This window comes from Phoca vitulina, unplaced genomic scaffold (assembly GCF_004348235.1).
Source record: "Phoca vitulina isolate PV1807 unplaced genomic scaffold, GSC_HSeal_1.0 scaffold19, whole genome shotgun sequence".
Lineage (NCBI taxonomy): Eukaryota > Metazoa > Chordata > Mammalia > Carnivora > Phocidae > Phoca > Phoca vitulina.
In genome coordinates, this window is record NW_022589722.1 from 162,762 (window position 1) to 180,564 (window position 17,803).

Genomic DNA, 17,803 nt, shown 5'->3' on the forward strand with positions numbered 1-17,803 from the left:
GCATTTTTCACAGAACTAGAACAAATAATCCTAAAATTTGTATGGAACCACAAAAGACCACAAAGCAATCTTGGGATTCAAAGCTGGACATATGACAATCCTAGCTTTCAAGATACAGTACAACGCCATCGTAATCAAAACAGTAGGATACTGGCACAAAAATAGACGTATAGATCAATGGAACAGGACAGAGAGCTCAGAAGTGAATCTGTGCTTATATGGCCAATTAATCTATTACAGAAAAGGCAAAAATGTGCAATGGGTAAAAAGATAACCTTTCAGTTATAGTGCTGGGAAAACTGGACAGCTACATGCAAAAGAATGAAAGTGGACCACTTTCTTACAACATAAACACACAAAAAACCTGAAAATGGTTTAGACTTAAACTTGAGACCTGAAGCCATAAAACTCCTAGAAGAAAACTTTGACATAGGCCTTAGCAACACTTCTTTAGATACTTCTCCTCAGGCAAGAAAAACAAAACAAAAAAAAACTATTGGGACTATAACAAAATAAAGAGCTTTTCATATCAAAGGAAACCATCACCAAAACAAAATGGCAACCTAATGAATGGGAGAAGATATTTGTAAATATCATATCTCATAAGGGATTAACATTCAAAATATATAAGAACTTCTGTAACTCAACACCAAAAGAAGAATCTGATTAAAAAAATGGGCAGAGAATCTGAATAGACATTTTTTTAATCACAAAAGAGATATGGATGGCCAACAGAATGAAAAGGTGTTCAACATCAATAATTATCAGGGAAATGCAAATCAAAACCACAAAGAGGTATCACCTCACATCAGTCAGAATGCCTTGTGTCAAAAACACAAGAAATAAGTATTGGGGAACATGTGGAGAAAGGGATTCATACACTGTTGGTGGGGATGCAAGTTGGTGTAGTCACCTTGGAAAACAGTATGGAGGTTCCTCAAAAAATTAAAAATAGAAATGCAATATGATCCAGTAATTCCACTATTAGATATTTGCCCAAAGAAAACAAAACAAAAACTAATTAAAAAAGATAAGAGATTATAATAACATACCCTTCTGTTTATTGCAGCTTTATTAAAAACAGCCAAGATGTGGAAGTAACCCAAGTGTCTACTGATAGATGAATAAAGAGGTGGTGTGTTTATGTATATATATATATATATATATATATATATATATATATACACACACATAAAATTAATATAGAAGTAGTCAGCATAGGGAAACACACACACACACACACCGCATATTACTGAGCTATAAAAAAGGATTAACTCTTGTCATTTGAGACAACATGGATGGACCTAGAGGGTGCAAAGCTAAGTGAAAGGAATCAGGCAGAGAAAGACAAAGATCATATGATTTCACTTATATGTGGAATCTTAAAAACAACAACAATAACAAAAACACCAGACTCCTAAGTCCAGAGAATTGGTTGTTGCCAGAGGGGAGGTCGATAGGAGGATGGGTGAAATAGTTGAAAGGTATTAAGAGGTACAAACTTCCAGGTATAAAATAAATAAATCACAGAAATGAAAAGTAGTCAGCATAGGAAATATAGTCAATAATATTGGTACAATGTTATGTAGTGACAGATGGTGACAACACTTAAGGTGGTAAGCAGGGAGTATTGTATAAAATTGTTGAATTATTACATTGTACACCTGAAACTTATATAACATTGTATGTTAATTATACTTCAATTAAAAAAATAGGTAAACTAAGACATGTGAAACAGCTTATTGACAAAATCCTAGTGCTATTAAGTTTCCCACCAGTATAGTATACACAGTGAAATAGTTAGCATTGAATATGCATAATTTCATATTTAAAATTATAAGCCAAGCATAAGCTAATACCACCCTCTTAAAATTTAAATAAAGATTTAAAAGTACTACATAGGATACACCCTGTCTTTTCCACAAACCAGAAAATTCTTATTTCACTTATGTGTATTCTAATCGATTTAATACCAGATTCGTACTCAGCAGATTTCTTAATCTCTGCAGCACCTCATCTCCTATTACTGTTGCCTTCACTCTGCTGCACATAAACCTATATGTGTAATAACACAATAGTTCTCACACTTTAGCTTGTATCAGAATCACCTGAAGTTTGTTTTTTGTTTTTTGTTTTTTTTTAAATAGACGGCTAAACTCTATCGATAGAGCTTCTGATTCAGGGCGTTCTGATTAGGATCTAATTTGCATTTCTAACAAGTTCCCAGGTGATGCTGATGTTTGTTTTAGGCACACATGTTGAGAATCACTGAAATATAACCCTTTTCTTTGATTTTCCCCAAATCATTAACACAAAATTTTGTTTGGCATGCTCCATTAAAAATTAGAACAAAAGGAGTTTATGTTGTACCAGAATAGGATAAATTAATAGTTTGTATTAACTTTTTGGATTTAACCAATCTTTTGGCCACTTTATAATGAATTTCTCACTAGCCTATATTCTCCATGGGCTCCAGTTTCTCCCACCGTAACTTGCTAACCTTTTTTTTCTCCTTCTTCCCTCTTGTTGCTTTAGCCAGCACCAAAATTCTTAACTTTTTATAAAGAGCACTTTAACACTGTTTAGCACTCTCTTTATAAACCATCATTATGGGGATCCAAATTCCCCATTCAAATGGTCTTGGAGCGATGAGGAAAAGCCTCATAAAAAATGTTGATACCAGCTGTTTTAACATTTTTCACTTTTCTATACACAGATGAAGAGATCAGATTTGTTCATCTTCAGTTGGAATGCTACTTTTATAATTAATGGCTAAGACAGTAGAAAACTAATACCTGCTTCTTCTTTCCTTGGCTACACAACTCCCAGGTAAAAGAAAGAAATGTAGTTTTTGACAGTTATTACAGTGGTGGCACAAGCAGGTAGCAGACTTGATTCAACTGGGTCACTATGGGATTCATTAGCAACAACATATTCATAAAAAGGGGACAGAAATAAAAATGTGCAAAGTCAATTCTGAATATGAATGAGCCAAGGGAAGGGTAACCTACAAAATAAGATGAACAATTTACCACTAAAATGAAGGCTGGGTAGTGAAGGTTACACGTACAAATACAGTAGGACGTTGGAGGAGACATGCTCCCTCAGACTGACTGCATTGCACTTGCAGGAAATGAGGAAAGGTCACACTGGATAATTTGATGGAAACAAACCATAATCTCATCTTTCAAGTAAGATAGCATTTTTATTCTAATTTATGAATGTGTAGGTGCATTTGGAAGTTGATTCCAATTATGTTTACAGCAATTTCACTTTCCTACTGCAAAAATATTTTAAATAATCTTATAGAGACTCGTCAGATGTTTTAAGTCCTATTATAGATCTCTAGCCATGTACCTCTTACCTGTGTCCACCAGGGTTCCCCGGGGGAAGGAGAGAATGTACTTTTGCAGTAGAAGTTCTGAGGGTAGCAGCAAGCATGATATTCCTTTAAAATGCCATTTTATTTCCTAAATTTTCATAGGAGTTTAGCATTCTGCCATATATTTATATTTTTTATTTTATTTTTACTTAATATCAAGTTACATAGGAAAAGATAGACAAGTTTGCTCTTACCTGAACATCCATCTTGAAACGGTGTTGTATCCAAAGACGTGCCTTCCTGTCAGTCAATGTAATGGAAAAACGAGTATTTATTGATCTCTCTCAGCGAATGCCAAATAAATATCCCAGCCATGTCACATAAACAGATTGGCTGAGCTAAGTTCTCTCTCGCTTTCTGTAATTGTCCCCAGAATCCTCTTCTCTCCCCCTGAAGCATATATCCACTGAAGTTAATTACCCAAGACCATTCACCTGGTTTGCAGCTCCTAGAAGCGATCACACAATGCCCAGCTGTTCTTTCCTATTGAATAATCTGTTTTGCAACACTACTTACAGGGACAATATAAATTTTGAGGCTGGACTTGTATCTTATTATTTTTATTTTCTTGCAAATGCAGTGATTATATTTGGATTCAAAATTTCTTTTCTTAATCCAGGATGTCTCACTTGCTAGCTGTGTAATTTTTGATAAATCTCATAATTTCTTGAAACTTTCTGTTTACTCTTATGTGAAGACAGTGCTAATGTAACAGGACTCTCAATTAGCTAATAAATATGAAAATATGTGTATGGTAAAATAATAAATATTTTATAATTATTTCTGAATATTATATAGCAATGCAAGGGCAATCACAAATATGAAAGTATGGAGACATACTTTCATATTTATCAATGTATTTTCTAAAGTATGGTAGAGATTAATGGAATTTTAAGAATACTGTTTACATATAAAAAAGAAACCTTTGACATAATACATGACTGAAATAATAATCACATTTGAGTAATGATGCCTATTCTTACCTGAAAAAAATAAATGGTATTTTTCTATCTGCAAGGTTTCATAATGTTAAAATATTTATAATCCTTATAGAATTAAATAAGATTAATTAAATGTCAGAAGGCAAAATAACTAGGTTAGGATATTTTAAAAACATACATTGAGATCATTGTTTTTACTTCTTTTTTTTTTAAAGATTTTATTTATTTATTTGACAGAGACAGAGACAGCAAGAAAGGGAACACAAGCAGGGGGAGTGGGAGAGGGAGAAGCAGACTTCCCGCTGAGCGGGGAGCCCGATGTGGGGCTCGATCCCAGGACCCTGGGATCGTGACCTGAGCCGAAGGCAGATGCTTAACGACTGAGCCACCCAGCACCCCCATTGTTTTTATTTCTTTTTAATTTTTTTAAATGTTTTTTTGAGATCATTGTTTTTAAATCAATATAATTTCAACAAATTTCTTCTACAGACTGCTGATTCTACTTTACCTACCCGCTTGTTGATAAAGAGCCATTTTTTCCCTCAAGCTTTATCATGAACGGGAATCATCTGGAGGGATTTTTGAGCTACAGATCTGTGGGCCCTACTGGGTGTTTCTGATTCAATACATCTGTGTTGAATTTTTAACAAGTTCCCAGGTGCTGCTGCTGCTGCAGTTGGTTTGGGAACTACACTTTGAGAACCACTGATAGGAAGGCTGATGGATCTACAATTACGGAGCAAAGCACAAAGGAATGGCTATCAAATGCTATGAAAAATCTCAGATCAAAGCTCAGTATGTATGCACTGTACTCTTAGACAGATATAGTGTGTCTTGCTTATTCCTCTCAAAAGCACTACACATATATTTGCATATATGTAAATATTTATAATTATTTTAAGCATGGTTTACTTTATATATATATATAAAATTTATACACATAAATAAATATTTTCAGGAAGTACAGTTGACTTCCACTATACAACATTGCTCATAAAATAGGAACCAATTTATAAGCTGCTGAGAAGATTTCTGGGGGGGGAAGTAAATGATAGTTTTGTTTTTGCACTCCTCTTTTAAAAAATCTTATTCTCTCTGCACACTGGTTTTATACATCAGTACCTCAGTGCTCAAGAACACTATTATTCTAAGCTTATACTTTTGTGTGTTAAAAGTTGGGATATAGAGGCATCTACCATAAGAGAGAGGCCCCAAAATACAGTGGTGTAAATAAACCAGAAATGTGTGTCTCCTTCACTTTAGAATCTAAGTGTAGGCAGGCAGGCTCTTGCTTCTGGGCTAGCCAGCTCTGCACAAAAAATTACTTTCATTTCTGCATCAAGGTTACATTTGCATTTGTGGTTCTCCAGCCAGAAGAGGAAAAAGAGGAGTCAGGACACATGACTTGTCTTTAAGTTGAAAATGAACAAGAAATTGTACAAATAACTTCTGTCTATAGAACTTAGTTACAAAGACACACCTGATTGCAAGAGAGGCTGGGAGTTTGGGAAGGGAAGAGGAAGGGGAGAGTTCACTCCTAAAAGGAGAATGGTGAGAATGGATCCTGGGAGGATGGGGGACAGTTTAACAGTATCTGCTACGGGTGGGAGTGTACCAGGGGAAATAAAGCCATTCCAACTTAGTGGAAATAAAAGTAGACTTGAGTAGACTTAATGTATTGTTTAAAGAATTTCTAAAGGAGACTACTTGCCTAAAAAGGATTGCAATATTTTATTTTTTAGAAGATTTTATTTATTTATTTGAGAGAGATAGAGAGAAATGAGAGAGAGAGAGAGAGCATGGGGGGGGGGTCAGAGGGAGAAGCAGTCCCGATGTGGGACTCGATCCCCGGGACTCCAGGATCATGACCTGAGCCAAGGGCAGTCGCTTCACCAACTGAGCCACCCAGGTGCCCTGAGGAGTGCAATATTTTAAATTTAACATTCCAGAGATGAATTAATGGGCCAATTTATTTTTGAAAAACAAACAAACAAACAAACAACTTAATTTAGGAAAGGACAGAGCAAGCTTCTTTTCTTTTCCTGGGTGATATGTTTTTGTGTATGGGTATGTGTTTAGGAGGTAAAAGAAGAGAATAATGTTACTATTGTGTAGTATTTTCCATTTCATTTATGACATAATATAATTCATATATCTAGTAACAAAGAGAAAATTTATTTCATTATTGATAATTAGAAATGGACATCGCAGCAGAATTTTAAAGACCCTCTTTTTTTTCTTATTTATTATGTGTTTCAATCTGGGCTAGGAGACCTAGGTGAAAGCAAGCATTGTTGCAGGTCTAGTTCCTTCATGTAAGACAGATTAATCACTTTTATTTTTGCTTAAACAAATGTCTTGCTCAAAAGTTATTTTTATTTCCTGTCTGCTATTTGTTTCTTCAATGTTCTTCAGTCCTAGCTTTCATTCTTGTTCTTCTGGAAAGATGAGAAAATTTGAAGGTCCAATAAAGAAACTATTGCCCACATGTTTTGCTGAAGCAACGTAAGGTGGTATTTACAAGCACACTGGCCTCTTTTCCACTGAGAAAACAAGGTATTATGTTAATGGAACAAATGTCTAAAATATACAGTCTGTTTTAGAGGGCATTTGGTTGTAAGAGTGGTCATGAATACCTGAGTATGTGATTTGTTCTGTGAAAGTCATAGGACGTTTACATATCAAAATAATAAACACTTGTCTCAACTGAACTTTTATGACTTTGTGCAACTGCAGGACATAGATCAGCTCTTTCCAGGTGTATAAACTTCCTACTGTGAAATCTGACACTTTATATAGTGCTTTAACACCTATAAACTCCAGAGGTAGTGACAGTTTTCTGTACTTATGTACAATATTCCATTGGCAAGATCTTGTTCCATGTATGTGAAAAGATGAGATGAAAGTTGGAACACCAATATTCAATTCACATTATACTCTGGGTTGTGTGACAGATTGGAAGCAGTGTTGTGATATATATTTTATCACATAAAAAGCTGGAAAGCTGACTACAGCAACTATAATGGTATTGCCCTGCTCTCCATCACTGGCAAAATTCTGGCTGAATGCCTTCTGCAGAAACTCAGAAAGCATCATCAACCATTCCCTTTCATATCATGGTAATAATTTTAAACTCCAACCCAGCTCAGTGGACATTATCTTTGCAGTGAATTCCGCATTCACTTAGGGAAGAAACTCAAGTATATGGCCAACACAAGTAGATACATGTTACCTTTAGAAAACTTAGTTGGCAAAAATTTATTTTTAAATCTAGATATAGGAAGGATGGAGAATAGACAGCCAGTCACTCAGAACAAGAAAAAATGTTGATTTTGGTAATGTGGCAAAATATCATGAGTTACACAGAATTAATTACAGCTCACATTCAAGCATATAGCATATCTATAACAATGATCACTTCTAATTAAGTGAAAGGAAAGGCTGCATTTATCTAATTAATCAACAAACCTCAAATACATGGTGGGGATAAAGATGAAGCCAAGTTTTTCAGATTTAAGAATGGATTATTATTCATTATGATGACTAAATAATCTCATGTCTGTTGTAACTATAAATCAATTCTTTGGAACCTAAATTTTTTCTTTTAAAATATGTGGTTTTGTGGTCTACAAAAACAAGGTAGTTGAGTTGTCTAAAAGATAACTTAATTTGTAAAATTAAGAATTAAGAATATTGTTCCAACAATGAAAATTATATGATTTGAAGAGCCTTTAAACGACTATTGTTTCTAATAATATAACATTGCCCAAAGTAACTATTGTCTCTATTATAAAGGAGTCAACAGGAAAAACAGTTAAAATGCAATGCTGAGATAACTAAAGGAAACATTTAATAGTATTGCATAAGAAAGTCATGGCATTAATATTTCTGTGTGATGGATGATCTGTTTTTTTAATATATAACTCATATCCAACCTAGAATGAATTCCTTAATCAGAAGGCACTGGGGAATATTCTCTTCATTGTTGTTGCAACATACGAAGATGAAGAAGAAGAAAAAAAAAAAGGGAGAGGTGGAAAAAGAGCCAGAGGAGACAGAGAAAAAGAAGGCAGAGGAGGCAGAAGAGGAGGAGGAGGATCAGGAGAATGAAGCATTAAATTAAAGAAAACAGAGGATATGCATTAGAGAAATATCAAAATTCCAGAGTCATAAAAATATAAATAAATGAATAAAGGAATGAATGAACGAAAAAGTAAATAAATATTGAGAAGCAAGAGGCAATAAATGCCTAGATTTGCCTGATCCAGGGAAGTGAAATCTCTTTAATAATACATATATTAAGAAGTTTGAAATAAATCTGAATTATTGCATTGAGAAGGTAGTCTTCTCATAGGAAGAGCTGTGGTATCAAATCAAGGCATCTATTAAAATACAGCACTGCTACCTGATCCCAGTAATATAAGCAATGCTTAAAATCATTAATATTTAGTGAGCATTTTCCATGTTTTAGTCTTTGTGGTGAATGCTTTAAAAGTATTACTTGTTTAGTTCTTATAAAATCATATGAGGTAGGAAACTGAATAGAAATAATATAGAATGAGGCAAGGTTCAGTAAAAGTGGACTAGACTTCTTTGAATGATGATTGAGCCAATATCTGGAGGTTGAACAGGAGTTATGGAATAAAAATGGTTGAGCAGTTTTTGCAGAGAAAACTAATACAGTATATGCAAAGGTCCTGTGGTCATAGGAAGCATGCTTTCTCCAAGGAACTAAAAGAAAACAATTTGTGTGAAGTAAATTTATCAAGAAAAGAATGATGTGTGAGCATAGAAGAACATTGTTACAGGCAACAGAAACCTTAATAGTTTGTCCTTAAAATCTTGTCATGTTACAGGAATGCAACATAAAAAATCGGATTTTATTCTAGTTCATTATTTGTGACCCTTTTCATGCCATAAGAAAATAAACATCACAAAAATAAATCCTTCTTAAGAAGATTCTTTCATAGATTTATAGATTTGCTTAATAGCTTTAATGGTTATTCTTCAGTTCCTACCTTATTAAAACATAATTATTTCTGTTTTTAGCTAATTCATGTGAGCTTTTTCTTCCATATTTGGATCTTTGCCCTCGAACCTTTGACTCTGTCCTTCTTATTTGTGTACATTGCATAGCTGAGCTTCACTTCTCTTTTCCTGTTAATAAACCTTCTGGCCCATGAAATCATTAGCATTAATATGTCTGGCATTTACATTTAATATTCATAAAATAGCACTTATCCAGAGAACAAGGGTATTTCACCAAGTAAAATTACATTTGGAGAGAACTTATTATTCATTTATGTTGAACTTTCAAGGTAAGTAATATATTAGAAGATAACTTTAAGTGGAAAACATGGGATGGAGAGAGATAATGAGAATGGTTATGATCAGACTGTAGGAGAATAAGGGAACTAGCAGGGAATATAAGTGAGTTATAGGAAGTATGAAATCTTGCCATTTGCAACGATGTGGATGGAACTGGAGAGTCTTATGCTGAGTGAAATAGGTCAATCAGAGAGTCATGTATCATATGATCCCACTGATATAAGGAATTCTTCATCTCAGGAAACAAACTGAGGGATGCTGGAGTGGTGGGGGTTGGGAGGGATGGGGTGGCTGGGTGATGGACATTGGGGAGGGTATGTGCTATGGTGAGCGCTGTGAATTGTGTAAGACTGATGAATCATAGACCTGTACCCCTGAAACAAATAATACATTATATGTCAAAAAAAAAAGAAGATAGTAGGAAGGGTAAAATGAATGGGGGGAAATCGGAGGGGGAGACGAACCATGAGAGACTACGGACTCCGAGAAACCAACTGAGGGTTCTAGAGGGGAGGGGGGTGGGAGGATGGGTTAGCCTGGTAATGGGTATTAAAGAGGGCACGTACTGCATGGAGCGCTGGGAGTTACACGCAAACAATGAATCATGGAACACTACATCAAAAACTAATGATGTAATGTATGGTGATTAACATAACATAATAAAATTTTTAAAAAAAGAAAAAACTAATGATGTATGGTGATTAACATAACATAATAAAATTTTTAAAAAAGTATGGAACACATTGGAGAGTGAAAAATAACAGAGGAAATGATAAACAAAAAGGATTCTATTTGTTGGTATTTGGGCGTGATTGGAGATGAGGGGCTCAGATATGTCTCTCTGGGAAACTCTCAAGTGATGCTCATGCTGCTGGTCCTTGGGCCACATTTTCAGTAGGGGAGCAATAATGCATAATGATGGCATCGAAATGGCAAAATGACATCCATGGCTGTATAGTGCACTCTGGGTTAAAAGGGGGCAGACATGAATAGAATTTTGACCAGTATCACTCTGTCTTGAGGGCCCCAGTACAACAAAGAGAATACAGGAACAAGTGACTGCAAGCACTACTGCTGCCCCTCACTCTGTCTGCTTACATGGAAGAACCAAGTACATGATCAAAGCCCAGATGTTACTGAGGTTCTTTTCATAACATCAGTACTTGGTAATATCTTATCCTTCTGAACCAAGTGAAATCACAGGCCAACTCCTTGTCTATACTGGAGGAGACAACCACACAATCTTATTTATTCTTCAAATCCAACTTAGATGACATCCCTGTGGCCGAGATTGATCTTTTCCCTTCTTACATTTTCTAGCATGTATTGTGGGTATCACATATTTAGGTACCAGATGCTACAATATCTTTTATTATCTTTCCCTTGCTTCCATCATCTCTTCTCCACAGGTTGATTATAAACTTGGTGAGGAACAAGTCACAGTCTTCTTTTGTTTTACCCCATAACAGCGAATAGTGTGCTCATAGGACCTCTCACTAGATTAGATAGGAATCAATACCCTCTGGTAGCCAGGGTAAGAAACTTGAGTTAAGAAACTTCTGGGTTTTTTATTCAAATATTTTGGTATAATCCTTTAAAAACATGTATTTTTAACAGTTTTGTGGAACAAAAATGGTTATTGTCTTTCCCACTTGAATATAAAAGCCCTTAAACAGGGATATCTAGGAAAAGGATATTTTCATAACAAAGCTTGTTTCCACAGTCAGAAAGGGTTAAACTTATTTCAATTTATGTAATTTGAATTTAGTCCATTTCCATCTTTCCAAACAGGACCCAAATAGACCTAGTTGATATGTTATCTTAAAATAATTGATAAATGTCTTTGTTAAACTTTTTAAAGATTTATTTATTTATTTTAGAGAAAGAGGAAGTGAGAATCAGGGGAGGGGCAGGGGGAAAGAATCTCCAGTAGACTGTGCACTGAGCACAGAGCCCTAGGAAGGGCTTGATCGCACGACCCATGAGATCATAGCCTGAGCTGAAATCACGAGTCAGATGCTTAACACACTGAGCCACCCAGGAGCCCCCTTTGTTAAACGTTTTAAAATTATATTTGACATAACAATATTGAATAAGTAAAAACTGATACTTTAACAGCAAAAGGAAAGTTGGTCATATTCCTTACCAAAGTAATTTAATTTTTAAATTTTTATTTCATATTTATTATGTCTCAATACTTCATTTAATAAACTCATTCTTTATTTTATTAATACAATGAATAATTTGTCTAAAGTGTTTGTTATCTGCATATAGGTATGTTTACAAATGTTAAGTTTTCCCTTTAAATTGCTGTAAAGCTTTAAAACTAAGGTAAAACTGATCATTGGCCAACTTGTTCAAGGATTGTCAATTATGCATTACTATAATAAAACAAATTAAAGCAATCATATTCAGTATTCTATTTCTTATATCCATGCAATTCCTGAAGGGATACTGAAAATAGCTAATATTATCACTGCAGTTAGGAAAAAAGAGATACTATTTAGCTTCATTGTTCACTTCCTAATAGCTTGCACACTTCTTTAAAGTACTTGCATACATGCTGAACAGCAAAGTGTAATAGTTCCTGGTTTACATCTCAGGCAGGTTAATAGGTCTTCAGACTTCATTTAGCACCACATTTTCAGACCAACATAAGTTTTAAACTTACTTCCATGCTGACAGTTTAATGTTCGAATAAGCAAGGAGTTAACTCACTTTTAACTTCTAAACCCTAGGATCTCTCTCTTAAGAGCTATAAAATTGACATTTCAGCATGAATATTTTTTTTCATGATGTGACTTTCAAACGTGCACATGTTACAATGTCTAAAACAGCTGTCCATGTTTACATTAAAAACCTTTCAAAATATTTTTTTTTTTCTTTAGGATGCCATTTGTGCAGAAAGGAAAATAAGCAAATCAACTGTTTTTTTCCCCATCCTTCCTTCCCTCTCTTTCTCTTTCCTTCCTTTCTTCTCTTTCTTTCTGATTTTTCTCTTTTCTTTCCCTTTTTTCTTACTTTTTTTCTCCTCTAAAGTACTTCAAAGTAACTTTAGCGATTATTCAAGCAGAGTGAGGAATGCCAGCAGATTAAATCTGCACTCTGCCTTTAATTCTTGTCAGGATTTCACATGCATATATCAAAAGTGAAATGTTCTACTATATATCATGCTTAACCAGCTAGAGGTCAAAGAACTAAATCATTGTATTCATGAAAGTAAAATGTTGTGCTTTCCAATTGCCTTCACTTTGGGAGGCTCTCACTTCCAATTACCAAAGTGACCTTCAAATTTGATATTGACCACTTTACAGTAAAATTTATTACAATTGTGACATTACAATACAAAATAAGAAATGACATGTAAAATAGCTTTAAAGATGATAGTAACTTTTTTTTTTTTAGACTCTAGTAATTTTATACTCAATTTTCTGCTTGGCTTTCTTTTTCCTAATTCTTTATATTGCCTTTGCCAATATACTGTTTACATACCATTTATAAGACTATATCACTATTTAAATGTATAAACTTTTTAGGTTCTTAATATAGAGTCATGGATGTCTTTGTAAAAAGATGTTCTATATAACATATTATTATTTCACATTTTATTAATGTGGGGGTGGGGTAGGGAGGACTTGTAAATTCCAGGTTAGACAATAAAATATTACATCAATGTGTTCCACAGCACTAATTTGGAACTTACTTATAATACAATTCCAAGGTATCAGTAAGAAGTAAAAACTAATAATTATCACATGCCTACTATCTGCTAGAAAGATGAAAATATTGACTTTGTCCTGTAAAACAGAACTTAGGTTCTTCCCAAGTGCTTTAATGTTTATGCCTCAAAATAACCCAAGTTTTGTTAAAAAGAAACATATCCCAGAGAAACCAGGTACCTGTGTCAAAATCACAAGCTAGGAAGGGGCAGAATTTGAAAGTAGGACTTGACTACCTGTCTTTAAAATATTTCCACTGACATGTTTTTATCATGGGTACAGTGACTAAAATCAACCAACTCCTAGTCTACCACTTCTATTTGTGGATAAGGACACTGAGGCCCACAGTTGTGCCAAGACTTGATAAAGCTCAAAAACAAAAAAAACAAAAACAAAAAACAAAACAAAACAAAAACAAGAACAAAAGAACCAAAAACAAACAACAACAAAAAACCCCAAAACCACCACCAACAAAAAAACCAAAACTATTTTCTTTTGTGATCTTTTCACTACTCTAGTCTTTTTTCCCATATCACATTTACTATGAGCTCATCATTTACTTAAAGAAAACAAGGGTTCATGCAAAGGCCAGGGCATTTCTTAAGACCCCATGCCAGAACCCAAGGAAGTCATTTCGCATAGACAGCGCTCATTGCTATGCTGAGAAACATTTTATAAACTCTATATTATTTTTCTGTGAATGCTTTTGTTATGTAAATTATATTTATGCTATTATTAGGCCTGAGAATAAGTGGATAAAAGGGGAAAAGCTGAACTGATAAAGTATTAAAGGGGAAAAAATCTACTTATTTTTGTATGCATTTTTAGAATTATCTTTTAGCAGAATTACTGCAATTCTGGTTTCAGAAAATCAGTAGAAAATATGTGCTCATTGAAAAAAAAAAAAATCAAACCAAACCAAACATAGAGTTAATTCTGAAGTTCCTCTTTACCTTTTAACCCAGTTCTATTCCCCTGGATAGCCACTGTTTACAATTTTGTATCCTTACAAAACCATTGCTTTGTATTTAGGTCAATATAGATATTAGGAAAATTTATTGATAAAAATAGTACACCAATTCAATGAAAGCTTAAAAAAAAGAATAGCAAAAAAAAAAAAAGTTTCCAAGAGATGAATAGAAATTCAAAATGAGATGGTAGACTTAAATCCAAATATAGCAGTAATTAGATTAAATGTGAACAGCCTAAATGTTTTGTTATTAAAGGATTACCAGATTCTGCTAAAAACTAAATCCAATTATATGCTGTTTAGAAGAGGCATATTAAACACAAAGGGCACAGAAAATTTGAACATTGCAATATGGAAAACAAAGTTAAAAGATGGATAGAGAATATATCCTTTTGTAGATATTTTGAAGACAATTTAGAATTTGGGGAAAAAAAAAAAACCCAAAAATCAGAGATTCAGTAAGTCCTCTTGTAAGTAAATACCCAACAGAAGTATGTATATATGGGCACCAAAAGCCATGTATTAAAATGTCCATAGCCGCATTATTCATGATAGCCAAAAACTGGGAACAACTTAAATGTCCATCAATAGAAGAACAGATGAGTAAACCTCACAGATATAATGATGAGCAAAAGAAGCCAGATGAAAAAAAAATCCATGTATACAAAGTTTAAAAAATAAAAATAGCAAAACCAATTTATGACATGATGATGACTAACTTTCAGAAGAGGGTGTAATAGTAACAGTTTGGGAGACTGAGGGCGGCTTCTGTATTCTGGTAATGCTCTATTACCAGAACTGGGTAGTTAGGTTGTATTCACTTTATGATAACTCACCAAGCTGTAAATGTACAATTTATTCATTTTTCTATATGTATATTATACTTCAGTTTTTATTAAAGCAATTACCAAAAAAAAAAAAAAGAGAGAAAAAAGTAGAGGTAAAGAGGAACATATTATAATGATGAAATGTTTAACTTTTCAGAAAGATAAAACAAATTTAAATTGCATGCATCTAATAACAGTCATAAAAAAAACACTTAAAGGAATATGAGATATAGAGAAATCCACAATCGAGTGGTAATCTCAAAAATAGAAAAAAAAACCTCATAATAGCAGGGGAAAAAAAAAACCTTTAGGAAAGATAATAAAAGGTTTGATTAACTTGACTGAGACAAGACCTAAGGAACATACTCAGAATTCTAACCCCAACAACTGCAAAATTATATATTTTTTTTCTAAACACACACAAAACCTACTTTTAAAAAATAATCATATGCTAGGATAGTGAAATAAGTTTCAACAAATTTCCAAAGGATCAAACTTTTGTGAAAGTGTACACAAAATGTTTATGAATCACAATGCAAGTAAGCTAGAAATATGTAATAAAATATGATTATGAACATCATATATGTTTAAAGATTTATATATCTAAGTAATCCCTAGGTCAAAGAGAGAAGCATAATAAAATTAGAAAATATTTTGAATGGAATTTTAATGAAAATGCTGCATAGCTTGTGAGTTGCAACTAAAACTGTATTTAGGGAGTTAGTTATGCCTTTAAAATTAACACTGGAAGAGAATGAGGCGGAAAAGTAACAAGCAAGTTGATCACCTTAAAAAGCTTGAAAGAAAGCTTAAGTAAATTAAAATAAATGAACATGTAGAAGGCCAGAAATAAGAACCTAACTGTGGAAATTAGTGAAATAGAAAAATAAATAGGGCGCCTGGGTGGCTCAGATGGTTAAGTGTCTGCCTTCGGCTCAGGTCATGATCTCAGGGTCCTGGGATCGAGTCCCGCATCGGGCTTCCTGCTCCTTGGGAGCCTGCTTCTCCCTCTGCCTCTCTCTCTCTCTCTCTGTCTCTCATGAATAAAATAAAATAAAATCTTAAAAAAAAAAAAAGAAAAATAAATAAAATAGAGAGGGTAAATAAAAAGCAAAAAATTGTTACTTTAAAGAATATCACTTTGTTATAATCCTGGCAAATTTAAGAAGAAAAAAAATAAATATCAGGAGTGAAAAAGTGATTATAATTACAACTGATGCAGGCATTTAACATCTAATTAATAATAAAATTGCTTGCTCAGATTCATTTCAAAATTATGGTACTTAAGAGAATGGGATATTAGTTCAGGGATTAAAAATAAACCAATTTAACTTATAGAGAAGAAAGAAATAGTCCCACACATTTGTCATTGTGTGACTTATGACAGAGACTGCAAAGCGACGCAGAAAAGATAGATTTTTCTATTAATTATGCTGATAGAATAATATGCAGTTACTAAAAATAATGAAAACAACCTTTTCTATTAATATGAAAGTCCTCTGGGATATTATTAGATAAAAAAAATACAAGGTGCAGAACAGTAGGTATAGGATGCTACCTTTTATGTAAAAATAGCTAGAGAAAAGAATCTGTATTTATATTTGCTTCTATATGTATTAAAATTACATATGAAAGAATTTACAAGAAACTAACATCCATGGTTCGTATTGGGGTGGAAGGAAAAGGTAGATAGTTCAAAAATTAAACATGTTAGAAGTTGAACATTGGCACTGCCATAAGAGGACATCCATATGGGGAAAAAAAAGTGAAACATTACTTAAATCTCAAAACTTAATTCTAAAAAGATTACAGACATAAATGTGAAAAGCAAAATACTAAAGCTTTTAGAAAATACCTGGATATTTTAATAACTTTGGTTTAAAGAAAAATTTCCTAAATAAAAATAAAAGGATTGATCATAAGGTGTTGATAAATTAGACATCAAAATTAATAAATTCTATTCATCCAAAGATACCATATTAAAGAATGAAGAAATAAACTGTAGAGCAAGTGACAATATCTGTATTATATATTAGGAGCAAAAATTAGTATACTGAATATATAAATAATTCTTAACATTTTGTAATTAAAAAACAGCTAAATAAAAATTGAGGCAATACATACTAGGACACTTTGTCAAACAAAAAATACATATAATAACCAATAAACATATGCAAAGGTGTTCAACGTCACATGTAATAAGATACACAATAAAATCTCATCAAAGTAACACGTAATTTTTCCCAACAATAAATTGGGAAAAAATTAATGGTTGATAATATCAAATGTTGACAAGGATGGAAGGAAACAGAAATGCTCATGAATAAAATGTAGAATCCACTTTCCAAAGGGTTGGACATTTTCTATTAAATTTGAAAGTACACAAGTCCTACAAGCATCCATCTCCATATTAAATGTATAATTTAGAGAAAACATAAAAGTGTACCCTAAAAGATAGCTTTATATCAGAAGAGAAAGCCATACTATGGCATTCAGAAAAATCTACATATATTTAAATAGTAAGTGCTCCAAAATATATTTTTAAGTAAAAGTAAAAATTAGGTTTTAGTAGGAAGGTATTGAACGATACTAATGTGAAAACCTCTAAAACTCCTTTATATTTTTTATGTGTACAT